General features: G+C 46.2%; 1 long non-coding RNA gene across 1 annotated transcript; it reads left to right on the plus strand.

Moving 5' to 3' along the window:
* The first annotated feature begins 12577 nt into the window (after positions 1 to 12577).
* On the plus strand, positions 12578 to 19198 carry LOC146172075 (uncharacterized). The gene is made up of 3 exons (XR_014702631.1): positions 12578 to 12712; positions 14053 to 14178; positions 18736 to 19198. It is a non-coding gene; the product is annotated as an uncharacterized LOC146172075 (long non-coding RNA).
* The last annotated feature ends 200 nt before the right edge of the window (positions 19199 to 19398 follow it).

A 19398-nucleotide genomic window follows, 5' to 3' on the forward strand; every position in this document is an offset into this window, starting at 1 on the left:
AGCAGGTGACATTAATGAGCTAGGAAAAGGATGCGAAATAATTATAGTAGGGGACATGAATGCTCATATAGAAGATATAGATGGATACACAGACTCGACAGGTACCATGCTGCTGGATATGTGTGAAAGACACGACTTAGTTGTCTGTAACAATACTGAGAAGTGTGACGGGGTCATAACGTGGGAGGTAGGGAGTCTGCATTCGACAATAGATTATGCGATAATGTCACACAGGATGTACGATAGGCTAAGGGTCATGAACATGGTGCCAGGAGTCTAGGCAGTGATCATAAATGTAACAAGATGAGTTTTGGAATAAAAACTAATTCAGGAATGAAACATGATGACCAGCCAGATGGGATCTTTTACTCGGAGCAGCAAATAGAAACAGCAAGCACCCAAATTGAAGCAGTAATCTCTAAGGATAAGAAAGCAGAGTGGACATACTGTGATGTTATATATGGGCCCAGGTCCGTTCAGGAGCTCTGGGCAGGTAGCAGAGCAGGTTCACAGACACACGGACGCTTTTCTTTTCTTGACCAATTAACGTAACTGGCAACAGACATGCATACAGCCTAGCTTATCCTAATAGGATATGTCCCAACACAAAACCGTCCTACTTCTGGTTTTCCGCTCGTGGACTAGATGCCGGTGCAGGCGAGTCCGGTTGAGGCAAGACCAGCGGCCGGGGTGTGACGCGGGCTCCGTTCACGCCAGTCGCCCGAGGACTCGGTAGCGCGGCAGGTCTGTGTCCGGCGTCTGCTTCACAGTCCGGGGTACTGCGGTGTACCGCGGGGTACCGCGTCACGCCCGGGTACTGCAAAGTGCGGCACCAGTGCGGCAGCACAAGTGCGGCGGCCAGGCAAGATGGAGCGGTCGAGCTGCCTCCGCAAGCTGTTCGCCGGATGGCGAAGCGCTGGGCAGTACCAGACCCCGGACCAGGTGCCCGGCAGGTGCTGGCGAGCCGGCCTTGTACGCCAGGCCCAGGACGATGAACTCCGCCGCCAGCGACGCCCAGGAACGTCCGACCCGTTCGCTTGTCGGAACAAACTCACGCGCACTGGCACGCCCCGCACGCGGCCACACTTCACTTCCTTTCGAGCCACCCGCACACTCGCCACAATCACCATCATCACAACCTCCCCCCGTTCCAAGACAGTTTCTTGCAACTGTTCTGGCGCCGGGAGGGGGAAGATGTGGCGGGGAAAAACAAACTACATAATACTAACCACAAATAATCAGAAGCACACACAAAACTCTTCACAATCCAACACCCGAGTTCGTTTTTTAAATCTATTTTTAGTCACCAGAAACACTATTTCACACTTCATACACAGCTCACCAAACTTGCACCAATGTACATGAAGGTAGTGAACCTTGCATGAGCACAGCTGCCATCTGGTCGTGGTGACAAATTGGTGGTGACTTGACCTTCCTCGACGCTCTTGAGGGAATCCTACGACGCAGACTCACAGGCAGCTTTTTAGTGGAGTCACCGTCGGATGTCTCCAGGCTAATTCCGTTGCGGCTAATACTTGGTGCGCAGTTGGAGGATATTTGCTATTGGAGTACTTTCCCTCCTTTTCTTTCTGCCGTGATAGTTGGTTATGAGTTGGTGTTGTTAGTGCCATACTTTGGCATTTATGACAGGCCCTAACAAATCTTTTGGCATCTCCGCGTACATTAGGCCAATAAAACTCCTCACGTATGCAATTAGTGGTGCGCCTGATTCCTTGATGTTCGCACGTGTTCTTTTTATGCGCCATTCGTAGGATTCGATGCCTGAATGCCAGGGGCACAACAATCTGTTTGATGGTTCTTCCAGTCGCCGTGGAGTAATAACGGTAAAGGACTTTCTCTTCTTCACAAAAATGGTACGAATTACCTTTACCTGATCGGAATTCCTTATCTACCTTAAGGAAGAGCCGTTTTAAGGATACATCTTTCTGCTGCTCTTCTGCTAACTGGTTCTTTGTCATGTCACACAGAAGAATGGGTGGCACGCACAGCGGTGTTTTCTTTTCCGTTGGCTTGGCCAAGGCTGCAACACATCGTCTAAAATTCACAGGTCGCTCCTGTTCTCGGGAATCTTGCGAGGTATGAAGCTCTAGGCTGCTTGAGGTCATCCAGTCGTGATTGGGATCATCTGGGGCCCTGACACCTGGTATATTCCCAAGCACGAGATCATACAAGGGCCGCTTCCTGCAAAGCGCGGTCACCTCGCCTTTGAAATATGGCTTGTCCACTGGTACTCTTGCCACCGGTAACTGGGTTACCGTACCATTGACAAGTACTATCCTCTCGGTTTGCCCTGTGAAGCAGTTCTTTGGGACCAAACCCCGGCGGACAATAACGACATTACTACTAGTGTCTCGAAGCACGCACACTTGTTTCCCCATCACAAACCCTTCTACAATGGGCATTCTTCCTGTTGAATTCTGAGGTGCGTCTTTACTGACCTGCGCCCAACTGCTAGAGTCGGATGGGCTCCGGGCCGTATGCCAGTCAAGATGATCAGCACGTTTGGGAGCCTGAATTGCAGAGCATGCGGCACTCTGTTCTTCCTCTTGGTGTCGATTCCTGCAGTTTTCGGCCTTGTGTCCGACCTTTCCACACGAGTTGCACTTGAGCACCGGTCTAGTGGACGTGCGACAATCGGAAGCCCGATGTCCTGGACGATTGCATAACATACACCGCAACTGGGGTTTATTCGGCAGGCTGACGGAACTCTTGGTATGAGGTTTCTCTTCGTCAGGGACTTTACCGATGTTCGAATAGTTCTGAGCTTCCAAGTATCGATCGGTTGCGTCTGCCATGATGTCGAGTGTCTTGCACTCCCATTCTTTCAGAAACACAACGAGTTTCGGGTGGCAACACCGCAGGAACTGTTCACCGATCACATGATCGCGCAGGTCTTCAAATGTCTTGGGAACACTCGCCATTTCGATCCAATGGTCGAAGTAACCCGAAAGCCTGGCGGCTAACTGCCTTCCCGTCTCGCCATCTTCTGCTCGAGCTTTTCGAAATTTCTGATGGTAACCTTGAGCCGTGAATTTAAAGCGCTGCAGAAGAGCCTTTTTGACCTTTTGATAATCTAATGAATCTGCAGCTGACATCCTGCCGATCACGGTCAAGGCTTCCCCAGTTAGGCACATACTTACGGCCATCGCCCATTTATCTTGAGGCCAGTCCTGTCCCACTGCCACACGCTCAAACCGTTGCAAATAGGCATGCAGGTCATCTCGTCGCTCGTCAAATAGGGGTAGCAGTTTTTGAGGGTTGAAAAGCTGTACTTGTGGCGCTGACACTATGGGCTCGATATCATCTGTCGTGTTGCTCCTCGCTCCTTCTTGGAGTCTGAGTTTCAATTCCAAGATTTCTTTCTCTCTCTCCGCGGCTATGCGACTTTGCTCTCTTTCAGCAGCACGTTCGGCCCTTTGCTCCGCGCGTTCCTTATCTATCCAGTCTCTCAGCTCGGAGCCTGAGAAACCCAGCTGAGCGCCCAACGCGGCTAGACGCTCTAGGTCCATCTTTGCTCAAACGTCGCGATGCGTGTGAACCCGTCCTCGACTCTCTGCCCTCTCTCTGAATGATTAGTTCCTTGAATCTACTAATTTCTAGGATCCTGGCAGGCTCGCCAAATTGTGATGTTATATATGGGCCCAGGTCCGTTCAGGAGCTCTGGGCAGGTAGCAGAGCAGGTTCACAGACACACGGACGCTTTTCTTTTCTTGACCAATTAACGTAACTGGCAACAGACATGCATACAGCCTAGCTTATCCTAATAGGATATGTCCCAACACAAAACCGTCCTACTTCTGGTTTTCCGCTCGTGGACTAGATGCCGGTGCAGGCGAGTCCGGTTGAGGCAAGACCAGCGGCCGGGGTGTGACGCGGGCTCCGTTCTCGCCAGTCGCCCGAGGACTCGGTAGCGCGGCAGGCCACGCTCCGGCGTCTGTGTCCGGCGTCTGCTTCACAGTCCGGGGTACTGCGGTGTACCGCGGGGTACCGCGTCACGCCCGGGTACTGCAAAGTGCGGCACCAGTGCGGCAGCACAAGTGCGGCGGCCAGGCAAGATGGAGCGGTCGAGCTGCCTCCGCAAGCTGTTCGCCGGATGGCGAAGCGCTGGGCAGTACCAGACCCCGGACCAGGTGCCCGGCAGGTGCTGGCGAGCCGGCCTTGTACGCCAGGCCCAGGACGATGAACTCCGCCGCCAGCGACGCCCAAGAACGTCCGACCCGTTCGCTTGTCGGAACAAACTCACGCGCACTGGCACGCCCCGCACGCGGCCACACTTCACTTCCTTTCGAGCCACCCGCACACTCGCCACAATCACCATCATCACACATACACAAAGTTAATGGGACTGTTTGGGCTAGAGTTGGCTAAGGTGCGAGTCAGGAAAAAAAGGACAAGACGAAAACCAAAGAGCTGGTGGGATGGGGAGGTAAAGAAGGCCATATAGAAACGCCAGGAAGCCTCCAGGGAACACAGATATTCTAAGCATAGGGGAGACCCAGAAGCAGACGTTGAGAGAAAATGGGATAAATACATAAAATGTAGAAGGGAGGCATCCTACTTAATCAATGAGAAAATTAGAAGACAAGGTTCCCAGTGGCTGTCAGAAGTAAACAAAAGGGATAAAAATGCAGCTGAGAAATTCTGGCAACACTTGAATTCCCTGAGTAATAAGACTAGCCTAGAGCAGAGGTCTATTGTTACAGATCAAGGTATTCGGCTAGAAGGGGAAAAGGCAATAGAGCATATACAACTAACGATGTCAGAAAAGTTTAAAGAACAAAGAAATGTAGTAGGTGCCTTAGTAGAGGACGATAGACCGGTTAGTGCAATTGTTCCAATTGGACAAAGAGAGTGAGAAAGGGCTGAGAAGAGAGTACCAAGTAGCACATCAGCAGGCCCAGATGGTATTCCTGTTAGGTTATTAAAGATGTTGGGCCCAAAGTCTAAGGAAATGTTAAGAGAGGTGGTGAGCAAAATGTTAATGGATGGCAAAGTTCCTGATGAATGGAGACTAAGTAGAATGAGCATGATATATAAGGGAAAGGGGGACAAAGCTGACATAGGCAACTACCGTCCCATAACAGTAACATCAGTGGTCTACAGGGTGGTGATGCAGATTATAAAGGACAGACTGCAGGCATGGGTAGAGAGCAAGGGGGTGCTGGGAGAGCTGCAGAATGGCTTCCGGAAACAAAGGAGGTTAGAGGACAATCTGTTCTCATTGACACAGTGTATTGAGGTAGCAGAAAAGGAACACAGACCCCTATGGCTAGCTTTTCTAGATATCAAAGGAGCCTATGACAGTGTACTTCAAGAAGCCTTATGGAGTATTCTGGATGTGTTAGGTGTGGAAAGCGGAGTAACTAATCTTTTAAAAGATATTTACAAGGATAAGAAGTGCTAATAAAATGGAAAAAAAAGGTGTCGAAGCCTGTAGAGGTAAAGAAGGGGCTTAGACAAGGATGTCCCCTGTCACCTTTGTTGTTCATGCTGTACCTGCAAGGATTAGAGGCTAAACTAGAGGGGAGTGGACTCGGCATCAACCTTTCTTTATTCAAGCAAGGAGAATTTATCCCACAGTCATTACCAGGACTAATGTATGCAGATGATATAGTACTGATGGCTGACAACAGGGTAGATTTGCAGGAGTTGAGGGATATCTGCGGTACAGAGGGAGATAAGTTAGGTCTGCAGTTTAGCAAGGAAAAATCGGCAGTCATGATTTTTAATGATAATGAGGCCGGCGAACATAGGATACAGGAGGACATGCTGGAAGTAGTGGATAAGTATAAGTATCTGGGGGTGTGGATAAATACTGGAGCTGAATACCTAACGGAGCATGAAAATATGTGGCAGCTAAGGGAAGTAGAAACGCAGCCGTCATGAAAAACAGGGCGCTTTGAAATTACAATAGGTATGAAGTGGTGCGAGGGATTTGGAAAGGGGTGATGGTTCCTAGTCTGACTTTTGCCAACGCAGTCCTGAGTATGAGATCAGAGGTCCGAGCACGGTTGGAAATTAAACAGCGCGGGGTGGGTAGGCTTGCTTTGGGAGCTCATGGGAATACGCCAAACCAAGGTGTGCAGGGTGACCTGGGATGGTCTTCTTTTGAGAGCAGGGAAGCTGGTAGCAAGATAGCGTTTGAGCAACGATTGAGAAAAATGGGAGAAAAGCGGTGGGCTAGGAAAGTCTTCAGCTACCTCTACATGAGGAATGTTGACACAAGATGGAGAAGGCGGACAAGAAAATTGGCAAGAAAATATTTGGACAGCAGTAGGGGGACCAGCCAGGAATCATCAATTAAGAAAAAGGTTAAGGAAACAGAGAGGGGTCTGTGGAAAACAGGGATGGAGACTAAATCAGCATTAGAAATGTACCGAACGTTCAAGCAGGAAATAGCCAAAGAAAACATTTACGACATTTCTAGGGGCAGCCCATTGTTGTTCGAGGCTAGGACAGGAGTATTGCGGACTAAGACGTACCGAGTCAAGTACCAAGAGATAGACACGCTGTGCAGGGTGTGTGGGGAGGATGAGGAAACGCCTGAACACTTAATAATTTCCTGTAAAGGGCTCCGCCCTATAGTTCAAGGCAATGGGCCAGATTTAGCCAAAGCATTGGGGTTTAAGGATAATGAAGGGAAAATAGACTTTAAAAGGGTAGAAATAACCAAACGAAGGTTAGCTGATTGGTGGCTGAAAGGAAGGCAAGAATAGGTCCACACTATATAGTACTATTCACGGCTAGGCGGCCTGTGGCGCTGCCGCCCGATTCAAAGGGTTCAGCCTTATCCATCCATCCATCCATCCATCCATCCAGATGGAGAAAGTACCCATCATTCCTTGCACTTGCCCGCGCTTTTCGTGCGCTCGCGTCGTCTGCTTTGCAAGCCTGCAGCCTTTCTTCCCTTTGATATGGAGGTTACACCAGCCGTTTACGCAATTATATCCTCCTTGCTCGAAGAGCCGAGCCCGGACACACACGGTAAGACTCCTTCAGCCCTTTCTTTAATATGGAAGAAAACTTCGGTTCACGTACCGAATGTTTGCAGTCTTCCAGAGCCGAGCTGTAACGTGCGCGGCTTTGAGTTTACACGGACGATGGACATATAAATAGTTGATTCCTGATTCTTCGACAGATGAGTCGGAACTGCTGCTCTCCGACTCGCTGTCCTCAAGCAAAGCGAGCGCAAGAGCGCGACGCGAATCACCATCCATGGCGGCGGCAAATACTGATCGTCTGCTATGGAGCGGCGCGTTGTCTCTGAAGCCAACGCGGCGAGCCACCGGAAATGGATGCGCTAGCTAGCGCATGCGCAAGCGCCGCTCGGAAAGTCACGTCACGCAAACTTCTGGTCGGTTCCCCCGATTTTGGCGGAGCAGTTTTGACTGCTCCGCGGAGCGAACCTTGCTCGGCAATTGCTCCCGTTCTGCGTTTGGAAGACGCGATCCGTGTTCCGGATCTGCGTTTGGAAGACAATTGCTCCGAAAGGAGCAGAAAACGTTGCTCTGGAAGTGCTCCTGCTCTGCGATTGGAATTCACCATAAGTAGACGTCTACGAGGGGGTATTGGAACGCACCCTCTGATGGCCGGCGTTGCTGCGACCCGGTTGGAATAAGCTAGAAGCTTGGTGCAACCGGGTGAAAATAAGCAAATCGTTATTGCAACCCATGGATTGGCTTGGCTTTGTTTATTATTTTCGGATTGGGGTTTTTGCAGGAAAGCCAAAGGCAGGTCACGTGTCGTGTGTTTGTAAACGACGTTTGGAATGTGTGGTCGTGTGAATCGCGATTTTTGCGCCGTGCACATTTCGTGCCTCAGTGCTCATCTTGCAGTTTCTTCATGGATTACGTTAGTAACGACAGAGGCGATAGACGCAGTAGAGGCTTCGTGCATCCACGGAAGTTGAAAGAGTGCTCCTACCTGCGGACCCCGTCGGTCTCTCCGTTCATTCTGCAACAAATCATATTTGCGTGTTGCTTCACGAACAGGGCGTCTTGGATTTATTTTTGAAGCATGAATGGTGCACAGTGTGGCATACTAGAAACCAAGAGCGTATGTAAAAGGCCTGTGTATGGGGATCGTGATTTGGTTTGTGCTGCCATGGAAGAAGAATATCCTCAACGTGTAGGTGGTCTTGGCTTTCGTTTTGAAGGTTGCGGTGTTTATGTAATCACCGTATGTGATCGTTTGGCTGATTCTGGAAAAGTGTTTATGTGCTCTTTCTTTTGCAATGCCGGGCACTCCAGATAAAACGGGTCTTTTCGAAGCTGCGAGCAGTTTTCCCAAAACTGCCTTAGCGAAAGGACACTTCTATTTCGCGTTATTCACGAGGTGTGCGCGTTCGCGTAGTGTGCAAGAGTGTGTAAAAAATATTTAGCATTCACCCCTTCCTACGTTCCCTGAATCGCACAGGGTGTAGGCACTAAGATGGAGCCGAAATGGTGCCTTTCGCCCTCAATATATCCCAATATTAACTTCGAAAAAAATATCCAGCAGGCTCGGTACTCGATTTTCTTTTACCGCTTTTCCTAAGTTGCGTCGCCTGTCTGCACGCATTTTTCACGTTGCCCGCATTCTGCTGAAGCTGCCTAATTGAGCAAACCTCTATCCACTAGTTTGATCCAAGGCTTTCTGACCGACCACTCGCGGTTTGTTACTGCTAATACCCAGTCCTCTTTTTCAAAGTTTTCTTTCAGCTATGTGTTCCACAAAGCACTGTCCCTTACTCTTAACGATCTCCCTTCAGTAACTTCTACCATCCACATTTTAGTTGATGACTGTGTACTTCGCTGCTCTGTAACCAACTCGTCCGACGCTTCTGCCTTATATCTATATATAATTCGCATACAATAGTGATGTGCTATGTGGCCTCCGTCCCTGAGAAGCTTTAAGCTGTTGATTTCTTCTCACCACTGCCAAAACGACACATCCTACTTACAAAATTAACACTAGTACTACTTTTTCAAAGAATTCGTTTAAGTACCTTGGTGTTCACCTCACTAATGGCTTAGCATTGTCTTGCCTTGTAAGCCATGTAACTAATTACTCTAATAGAACTGTTGGATACCTCTATCGTAACCTACCCATGGCTGGCACCTTCTTGTGTAAAATTACTAGATTACAAAATACTTGTGTGATCACAACTTTAATATACCAATCATATAGTTGATCCACACTACTGTAACTTTACTGAACCTTATGAGCCTGTTCAAAACCATGCCACCAGTTTCATTCCCTCGAATACTCCTTCAGCATCTCTGCCATGAAATCTCTGTTACAGTCTCGTTCTCGTCACTGTACTTCATGCCCCTGACTTTATCACAAGCTTTATCACAACACCTCGCACAGGTCATCGTAAAAGTGGCGTTTCACCGCATGCCCGCACAACTACATTTCATGAGTCATTCTTCGCAAGCACTGTTCACAACTAGAATCATCCCGCATCAGTGATCCTGTAAGCTTCAATACTGCCATCGAAGAACCTGTCTAATCATAGCCATGTATACCACTAGCCTGTCGCCATTTATCACTGTGCACAAGCCCATTCCTTCTGTAAAGTCTTGCATTAGGACCTCTGAGGTATCAATAAACACATAAATAAGGTATCAAACACATGAGGTATCAATAAACACATAAATAAAGATTCCTTACAATATGGGAACTGTGATTATGTTCGGCAGGAATATATATATATGTAACTGGATCATGTTGAACGGTGTTAAGCTTGAGCTTGGCACAATTGTCTTTCCTGTGATATTGAACTTAGAAATTAGGATACTGAGTGATAACACTGACATGGTGGCTTGCCTTTCGAACTTAGAATGAACTTAGAATTTAGAATTTGATTGCAGTATTCCTTTCTTAGCATTCATCCTAAATGCAGGGGTGGAAGTGCTGCTCCATTCTGCTCCAGCCTGCTTTCCCTGCGCCAAAATTGCTCCAACTCGACTGCATTAATGTTCTGACATTAAATTTAGTGGAGCACGGTTTTGCCGCACAGTGGGCCATTACTGGTATTGACAGCAAGAACCGCAATCCGAGACAATTAAGTTAAGCGACTATGAGAAGCGCAGCTGGGCAATGGTCTGTTATGAGTTCTGTATACAGGGTATGTGGCTGGTGTAGTCAAAACGATGGCAGCACACCGGTAGCAGAGGTGTAATGCATCTCACCCGAGCCTAATACATATAAAATTTTAATATTACTTTTAGTATGCAGCATAATGTTTGCTTATAAGCAAATTTGAGGAATTCGTTACGGAAAATGTTCTGTGCACTTGATATACCACCTACTCCCGGCCTTTTGAATTGCCTGTGGTGAGGGAAATGAGATCAGCGAGTGAAGCAAGCGCACCAAACTACTACGAGGTAGCGAAGCACTGGAAGTGGTAGACGAATATGTTTACTTAGGACAGGTAGTAACCGCAGATCTAGATCATGAAAGGGAAATAACTAGAAGAATAAGATTGGGATGGAGTGGATTTGGTAAGTATTCTCAGATTATGACTAGTATCTTACCGGTATTGCTCAAGAGGAAGGTATACAGCAGTTGCATCTTACACTTACTCACCTATGGAGCTGAAACATGGAGGCTAACGAAAAGGGTTCTATTTAAGTTGAGGACAACGCAGATGACTATGGAATGAAAAATGGTAGGGGTAACATTAAAAAATAGGAAGCACATAGAGTGAGTTAGAGAAATAACTTGAGTTAATTACATTCTAGTGGAAATCAAGAAGATGAAATGGGCAGGGCATGTAATGCGTAGAGAGGACAACCGATGTTCGCTTAAGGTAATAAACGATTCCAAGGGAAGCAAATCGTTGCAGGGGACAGCAGAAAGTTAGGTGAGCAGATGAGGTTAAAAAGTTTGCAGGAGTAAAGTGGATGCAGCTAGCACAGGTAGAGGAGTATGGGAGAGGCCTTCACCCTGCAGTTGGTATAGTCTGGCCGATGATGACTACGAGCCATTGGAAACTTGCCCACCTGTAACGAACTACACGGTTTGTTTGTAGCGATTCTGCTGTGAATACAAGCAGGTGCTTCACCATCTAGCCTGTCATGCCTACGACAGACAAAAGCACACTTGGAACTCTTATGGAGGTGATGCCACTTAGGTGCCAGTCACTAAATGTGTTTTCAAAGTGTTTTAAAGTCATACAGGGCCTATCGCCAGTGTGTTGAAACTAAGATAGCTCAAGCAATAATTTGAGCAGCCACAGAAGGCCATAAAGTAATGAATTTGAAGGGAAAAAAGGTTATATTTAAAGTGCCACCTATCTTCCCTGAAGGCATTACTGGCCAGTACCCAGAAATTTATCGGCACAGGCGCAGGATCAAAAAGAATGTGCACAAGATAGAAAGCAGAAATGTACTGTTCATTGATGTGAACTTCAAACCAGTGGCAATACTTGAGTGCATCAAAGTGGTGAAGTCCACCTTTGAATCTTACAAAACAGTATAAATCTCTTAGTTAAACGATCTTCAATTATGAAGTGTAGAAGGCAGCATTCCATTTGCTGCTATTTAACCCTTTGACTGGTTTTGCCGTACAGGTGCTGCGGCTGCATGCCGTCCCGCGGCGTTTTTGCAGTACGGGTATTGCGCTAAACGCATAGCGTTTGAAATAGTTTGACACTGGAGGTGATTTTTTTTGTTTTCAGAATATTCGACAGTCAAAGAGTTAAGTGAGGAAGCTAGAATTCTATTATTAAAAGCGAGTCTAGAATCTTGCTCCAAGACATAATGTGATTGCTCCAAAACTCTAGTTTTATTACTTCAAAGCTGCTCCGAAGTTACTTTATTACTGCTCCCTGAGCTGTTCTAAAATGCTTGAGCCTGCTTCCACCTGTGTAAATATGATTACTTTCTTCCTCTGTACGGCGCTTCAACCAAAAAAAAGCTCGGTTATAATTTCTTTTCCGTGTTTTTTTTTTGTTTGTGTGACTAAACTATTTAAACTAATATTCTGCCTTAAGGTCTAAACCAACTTAATAATCTCCTTAATAATAAGCGAAGCATATAAGCAGAAGGAGCGATCACTTTCCCAGACGGCCACTGACGTCCGACGGACAACCGAACTCGGCCGCAACTCGGCGGCCGATTTCGGACGTCCGCCGGAATTCCGGCGTACGTACGAAAGCGGATGGTCGAATCCGTTCGCCCAGCGGACAGCCGCCGTACGTCCGCCACTGGATTTGCTTTTACACAGCTATGATATAGTTTGTAGTAGTCGTGCTCGTCTGAACTGCGTATAAATCAGTAATACCGTCAAGTCTGCATTATATGATGCCAGAGCGAATCGATGCGATAGAAAGCGTTTCCATTAAACAGTTTTTTTTTATTTTCCGCATGTTTCATCGTTGAATTCTTCCATCAAAAATTTCTGATTAAAAGTTAAATGACCATTAAACATTTTTCTATCATGATGATTCGGTGAAATTTTAATCAGTGGCTGAATAGACGCAGCAAGCAGCAAGCTCAAAAAGAACGAAACCGAACCTATCCTCAAAAAAATCTGAAATGAGCCAATCCAATCCACCTGACAAGTTGAAGTAAGATGGCTTCACGTTTCTGTGTTCTGCATTTTCTGCGCAGTTACAAATACCTACGGCTGTAATGCACTGCTAGCATTGTTTTTGCTGTGGCTTGGTGCGGCTGGCACACTTTGTTCACCCGCCGATTCCAAAGTAAGTATTTCACCGAACTTTTGTTTCTTTAGTGGAACTTTTCGATGCACCGATGGTGCTGAGCTTTTGGGTAAGGAAACAGCTCTGTACAGCAGCCGAACCGTCGAGTGTTTTAGGCGAGACTGACAGGATGGCTCCGCGCCGACTAACTAAAGTGCAGCCTCAAGTCTGAGGGCCATCTTTCTCGGCATTACTGGACGCTGCGCCAGTAACTCGCGCAACTTCTCTGTCTCTGATAAAGGAGTGCCTGCCCGAGCTTTAAAGGAGTTAATTTGTTAACCATGCGCAACGTGCTGAGTTGTAAAAACTATACGAGAAAACTTTTGCACTCGAGCCTATCGTGCGACATGCCTACACTTGTGAAAACGTCGCGTTTTTTTTTCTTTTTAATGGACAGCCGCTGATCTTTCTCTCTTGAGCTTTACGGCAACTACAGTTTCTAGAAGGAACGGCTGTAGCTACTAAATAACTAAAGGTTTAGTACTCTCCTTCAGCTTTGACAAACCAGGACAGCACCTTGCGCATGTTGGTTGTTATGCATGTGGGACCGAACCGCGCAGAACAACCGGACAAGGAAATGAGAGAAAAAAAAAAGTCACCACTTGTCTTTTTCTTGACCCATTGTTCTGCGCTGTTCTCGCACGAATTTGACATACCGCCGCCGCGATACAGTTGGGCTGCGAGCTCTGGTGCCTGTAACGCCTTCTTTTATGCAAAACAGGCGTACTGGGAGGCCATGCAAGCCGCGGGCTCTTTTGAGCAAAAGTGAGATGAAAACAAAATTCTTTTTGCTTTGTCCTTACAGATATTCAAAGGTTCCTCAGAACTTCACTGCATTATTGACAGCGAGATAATGCCAAAGCTACACTAGAGCCATGCAGCACCTTATAGTGCATGATACAGAGCTTATGTCTCGCACTGAAAGCTCTTACCATGTTCTTAGATTATCATATTAAAGTAGCTTTAAACCCATGCTTGTTAATACAGTGATAGCCATAAATTGAATCTAGGGCATCATGCTCACATACAAGGCTTCTGATAACCGCTGGTCACATGATGTGGGCTATAGCAGAAACCTGTACCTGGTCATCTTACAAGCATTTGTGCAATTGATGCTTTTAATGTGTTGTAAAAGTTTTTGTGTTCTATTTCTGTATGGGAATGCTTTCCTTATTGAAGGCTAACATTTGGCTTGCTACAGCAAAACCTCTACCTAGTCATCCTAAAAACAGCACCGCAGTTAATGCTTTTAGTGTGTTGTAAAAGTATTTGTGTTCTGCTTCTGTATGGCAATGCTTTTCTCGTTGAAGACTAGCATGAGGCTTCCAAAAATTTTTCAGATGCCATTTGCTGTAGCCGATTTCGTAGGCCAACAGGAAGCAGCACTTTGAACATGGAAAACTGTCATCCACGGGGGAAAAACAGCAACATCCCTTTGCATTCTCATTTCTTTGGTATGGCTAAAAGTGAGTATTTTATCATTATCTATATTATTAAAATATTGAATCATGATTGTCAGTGTTGAAGTTGTTTGAGCGTGATGATTTTAAACACACAGGACATCCCTTCGACATTAAGGTTTTAGCTTGTTTACATGTAGGATGTAGAGCTGGTTTCAACAAACTTTATGCAGCAAATTCTTTTTACATTGTCCACCATGTTACTTTTTGTCATTGTCCATTGAAGTAAATAACCAGTATTTTACGTTTACACAGTCGTCCACTCTTAGCTTGAATGGGAATGTGTGGCATGCAGTTTGCAAAATAGCAATGCATCCGTCACAGCCATGCATCAAGGCTAAGTGGCTTGTGCGTAGAGGGACCAGCCGCTCCAGCTTCACGTCATCTGCCTCTTTGCTCCGGTGTGCAGACGTGCATTGAGGCAAAGTGGTTTATGTGTAGAGAAACCAGGAGCTTCTTTGTCACATCTGGCTGTTACGGTGTGCAGATGCGCATCGAGGCAAAATGGCTGATGTGTAGAAGGACCAGGAGCTGCTGCTTAACGTCCTTCGCCTCTTTACTACAGTGCACAGCCGTGCATTGATGCTAAGTGGCTTGTGCATGGAGGGCCCAGGAGCTGCAGCTTCACGTCTGCCTCTTCGCTCAGGTACGCAGGTGCATATTGAGGCAAAATGGCTTATGCATAGAGGGACCAGGAGCTGCTGTGTGACGTAGTCTGTATATTTGCTATGGTGCGTATTGAAGTACAATGGGGGGGCTCATGTGTAAAGGTACCATGAGCTGCTGCGTCATGTCTGCCTCTTTACTATGGTGCGCAGGCATGCATCAAGGCAAAGTGGCTTATGCATAGAAGGACCAGGAGCTGTTGCTGCACATCTGCTATGATGCGCAGCTGCGTATTGTGGGTGGTGGTGGAAAACATTGCCATCAGATACGAATACAGGAGGTTACTCACTAGCTGACCCTGAGGGGGCCTGTCCTGACAAAAACAAGGGGTCCCTAGTTTGGGACCCCAGTGGTGGTAGAGGGACTAGAGGCTGGTACTTCACTCTGTCTGCCTCTTCGCTACGGTGTGCAGCTGCGATGGATGCAGTGGCATCTCAAAAAGTGCATGCCACGCACTCGCATGTTCAGCCTGAGTGGACGACTGTGTACCTGCTATAGCTTTGTTATTCATAGAATAAACCTAGGCCAAGTTGGATAAATTATAGCTCACCTCATATGTGGTCAGCAAAGAAAAGCCACTCCAGAAAATCTGATGTATTTACTGTCATAGGATTCTTATTCATATGCATGCTACTGACAAGTCAGATTCTTCACCCTCAGAAATGCCAGAAAAATAACCAAGGGTGCGTCTGCAATAGTCTAGCTTGCTCTTTCTCTGCAGACTTGAGTCAGATGTGTGTTCCATTGTTGTGGGTGGGACAGGTGTGAATCTTTGATTTTAAGCTTGCAACAAGTATGTTATTGTAGTTTAAAGGCAAAACGGTACTAATAATCGCAGCCCCCCGTGGCCTTTATCCCCTTTTAATAGTGTTGCTAGACACTGAATTATTAGTTTACTCTGCACTGTTTCTGTCTAGTTAATGTGCGGAGATGTACATATATTTATATCACTTGGAGTTGTCGACTTTGCACTTAGAAACATTGTAGCGTTATCTGATGTGTTGCTTTCATTTCTTTAATGATTTCTGTAAGGGATCGGTGGGTATGCTAGGCACCATTATTAGTCTGCTCTTTTTGGGTCACCTGTTCAATGCCCAGCTGCGGCCGTCTCCCACTTGCCCTCGGACAGGAGACGGAGAGACACGCAGAGAGGCAGCTACAGCAGCTACAGTGCTTAACGGAAACGTAGGCAGAGAGGGAAAGAAGTCTCCTCTTCCGAGGACTTTGCTGTCGCACTCGAAGACGCGGGGACAGGCAGTTTGTTCTCGTTGCTGTGTCATGTAGGGGGCTCATTTTTATTTAAGGAGCTTTACGAACAGTATACAACTAAAGGGTCCTTAGTACGTTGACTGGACCCATCACCCGGAGGCAGCACAGCTTTGAAACGAGCACCTCTTTTGGAAGAACTGCTTATCGTTCAAAGAAAAAACACTGTCAGCTTGAAGTGTGTAAGGCCCTCTTCCTTGTTGGGGAGTCCATAAAAGTGACAATTATTCAGTGCAGGTGCGCTGAGTGGGGTCTCGTTGAGGATTCCAACCCTGGATGTCAACAATGGTGGGAGATGGCGGCGTTGAAAAAGGGCAAGTGCGTAACAGTGACGGTATGATGCGGAGCGGGAGGATGTGGGTTGGCTCTTCTGATGTAGTCCGCAATGGTGCTGACTCGGACGCCAATAATTGCAATAATTGCCCTGTAAAAGGAGCCGCCAAGGATGCAAGCTTTGGGCAACAATGGTTGCGCACGTGGGACACCGTTTTGATGCGTTCTAATTTTTTTTATTTTTTTCCTAGGGGAGAGAGTTTGGCATGTGACCTAGTGAGCCAATCATTTCGAGGTCCATTCTCTAAATTCCGTTTGTTGTGAAACGAATTTGTTGTCCCTTTTGCATTGCTTGTATTAGGGAGAGGGTGAAGAACTTATGAAAGTGGAAAGACATGCCAAAATGTTTGTTAGCCAGTCATGTGTGAGTTCGTTGTCATTGGGGATGAGAAATGTGGGCGGAGTCCCGAAGTTAATGAAATGGCCCCGCGGCCTGGAGAACTCGTTCTGAGCTAGATTTTGATCTCTTTCCTCTTCGGCATAGATCATGGTCATTGTTTCACCTGTTGTAAATACGTACATTCATGTATAAAATTTTCAGTTCATCTTCCTCTCCGTGTGCAAGTTGTTGTGGCCAGATGCAGTAAATTCACTATTTTCATTTCTATATAACGTGCCTTTCTGAAGATGGTGAGCTCTTTTGTCCAATCCTGTAAAAAAGCAGCAAAGCGCTCCCAAATCTTCCACAAAACTGTGATATCTTTAATACTAACTGCGGCTTGGTGTCACTCAAAACATGTAGTTGAGGTAGATTTCTTCCCCCCCCCCCCTCTTTTTGTTCGTTCAAATGAGGACCAGCGGACACTAACTCTTGCTTTTGTAATGCCCTAGGCTCCGCCTTAAGGCAGTACTCCAATGTCAATACCATTTTTATAGCTATGGCTGTCCAACAGCACTAATGTCTTTTATACACTTCTTTTATTAATCTCTTACCCAAGTGGTGGCTTATACTGTGGGGGCGAAAGTCTCTGGACAGTATGTCTAGATTTTGGGCTAGAATCGCGATGTAAACGAATTTTGACCTTATTTCTCTTGCACACATGAAAGAACTAACGTTCAACTTTCACATCGACAAGTATGGTCAGAGTTTCCTGGTCGATGTGAAAGTTATGTGCTTTGATTGCAGTTTGTGTAGTCCACACACTTGTCCCCGATATTACATAGGGGCAAATTAGGCACCTTTACAGGGGCAGTTTCTTTGGCGCCCATTACCTTCCCCATAAAAAAGCTACAATGTTTCTTGTGAACAGCTGGCTGCATTTATGAATACCATTATTTTTTTTGTAATTTGTTGTGCGTAGTTGAGAAATCCATGACATACATGCACAGCTGGTTGCCAGAATTATGCAACCATATTTCAGTAACTAACATCCATGCTGCATGCTGCCGGTAATACATCAAGAGCTTGTGGTTGTCAGCTTTTTGTGTTTTGTGTAACTATAAGCCTTGCTATTGTAATGTCACATATAGCGCTGTGGGTAAACAAATAACTTTACTTTTAACTCTTGTAGAAGGATGAACACTGCGCAATCACTGCGGCGGGCTATGCTTCCACATTGGGCTTTTGCCACATGTCAAATGTCTATCTTTATTCTGCTGCAGCAGCTTGCATGTTATCGGATAAGTTACTTCGTCGCAGCTGCTCTAAGGAGACGCTTTCTAGACGCTTGTAGCCTAGATGTTGATGTCGATATACCCCCGACACGCCCAGGGAATGTCTTCGGTAGAGGGTACATGGAAACCAGCTAAATGTGCAGTTTACAGAATAAAAAGGTAACAATTTTAAATGATGTTATTATTGATCACTTCTTTTCAGAGCAGGAACAATGACTTTAGAAATCTGCCTGTTAAATTGCTCAAAATGCAGGTTTCTGCCGCCAATGCGTACCTGTGTAATACTGCAATGCTCTGGCTGTGCTTTATGTTCATATACAGCATCCTTTATGCTTAATTTCTCTGCATGTGCACTCCATGTCTTGGGCATTGCTGAGGGCGCATAGCAGCAAGCATAACATGCCATGTTTGGTCAGAGTGGCATGTTCAAAAAGACGACATAAAAACATTAAAATACTGAATGCCAGGTTCTGGTCAAACTACGTTTGTATCTTTTGTTGTTCTGCATGGGTTTTGCTGCAGTTATATGACCTTTCTATATAGTATGTGACAGTTCTGAATGGAGATGCATGCGTACAGTGCCATCTGTAAAAAGCAATTGAGAGAAACTGGCAGTTGCCCTTGGAGATGTGTAATCAAAGTTCAGCACAGATAACTTGAATTTCATTTTCCCTTCTATTGCAGGAGGAGCCCAGCCTGCTCTTTCCATCTTAGGCCTGAAAGACCAGCAACAGCTGATCGAGCAAATGCACAGGATAGTAACTGCTCCTGGAATCCCGGCCTGCGGAGGCCGCCCACAGAGAACTCGCTCATCTCCTCGCTAATTCCGAAATATTAGGTTTCAATAAATACCTTTTCCTCCACCACCTCCCCAAGGGAAGAGCTGTCACGGCCAAGGATAATTAAAATTATTTAAGTAGATTCTTAATACTCCAGTTGGCCTGCATTTTACCATGCCATTCCTTAACATCGATATTTTTTTAGTGTAGACTATTTATGCATGCAGTTTTTGCAATAAAGCAAAAAAAAAAAATGCTTTTTTTACAACCTCACATGCTGGTATGCCTATGCACTTAGCATGTTTTCAGGAATGGTGCATTTGTGTAAAGCTCAGCTAGCATATGTGCCTCTTTGATAGAAGTTTTAATTGCACACTACTGTTCAGTGCTTTGTGTGTGAAAGGGAGAATAACGGACAGCGCTTGTCCGTTATTCTCCCTTCTCTGTTTGTCCCAAGTAGCCGCGCTGTTTTTTGATCTTGTGTGTGAAAGTAAAGCAGACAACAGGAAACTTGAACCTGTTGCATATTCTATTGTCTGCTTTACTCTCACGACAAAGGCATTGAGCA

Source organism: Amblyomma maculatum, unplaced genomic scaffold (genome assembly GCF_055883805.1).
Source record: "Amblyomma maculatum isolate TAMU_Amacu unplaced genomic scaffold, ASM5588380v1 scaffold_14, whole genome shotgun sequence".
Classification (NCBI taxonomy): Eukaryota; Metazoa; Arthropoda; class Arachnida; order Ixodida; family Ixodidae; genus Amblyomma; species Amblyomma maculatum.